Genomic DNA, 803 nt, shown 5'->3' on the forward strand with positions numbered 1-803 from the left:
GAGCTTAAGCCTCAATTAGTTTCTCTAATGCAACAGAATTGCAAGTTCCATGGACTTCCATTGGAAGATCCTCATCAGTTTTTAGCTGAATTCTTGCAAATCTGTGACACTGTCAAGACTAATTGGGTTGACCCTGAGGTCTACAGACTTATGCTATTCCTTTTTGCTGTAAGAGACAGAGCTAGGATATGGTTGGACTCACAACCTAAAGAAAGCCTGAACTCTTGGGAAAAGCTAGTCAATGCCTTCTTGGCAAAGTTCTTTCCACCTCAAAAATTGAGTAAGCTTAGAGTGGAAGTCCAAACCTTCAGACAGAAGGAAGGTGAATCCCTCTATGAAGCTTGGGAAAGATACAAACAATTAATCAGAAAGTGTCCTTCTGATATGCTTTCTGAATAGAGCATCATAGGTATTTTCTATGATGGTCTGTCTGAACTGTCCAAGATGTCATTGGACAGCTCTGCTGGAGGATCTCTTCATCTGAAGAAGACGCCTACAGAAGCTCAAGAACTCATTGAAATGGTTGTAAATAACCATTTCATGTACACTTCTGAAAGGAATCCTGTGAACAATGGGACAAATCAGAAGAAAGGAGTTCTTGAGATTGATACTCTGAATGCCATATTGGCTCAGAACAAAATATTGTCTCAACAAGTCAATATGATTTCTCAAAGTTTGTCTGGAATGCAAGCTGCACCAAGCAGTACTAAGGACGCTTCATCTGAAGAAGAAGCTTATGATCCTGAGAACCCTTCAATGGAAGAGGTGAATTACATGGGAGAACCCTATGGAAACACCTATAA

At 40.2% G+C, this 803-nt stretch overlaps 1 non-coding gene across 1 annotated transcript; it reads right to left on the reverse strand.

The window, feature by feature from the left end:
* Positions 1-282: 282 nt before the first annotated feature.
* LOC130955160 (small nucleolar RNA R71) lies at positions 283-390 on the reverse strand. The gene has a single exon (XR_009076621.1). It is a non-coding gene; the product is annotated as a small nucleolar RNA R71 (small nucleolar RNA).
* Between the last annotated feature and the right edge of the window lie 413 nt (positions 391-803).

Source organism: Arachis stenosperma, chromosome 1 (genome assembly GCF_014773155.1).
Source record: "Arachis stenosperma cultivar V10309 chromosome 1, arast.V10309.gnm1.PFL2, whole genome shotgun sequence".
Taxonomy (NCBI): domain Eukaryota; kingdom Viridiplantae; phylum Streptophyta; class Magnoliopsida; order Fabales; family Fabaceae; genus Arachis; species Arachis stenosperma.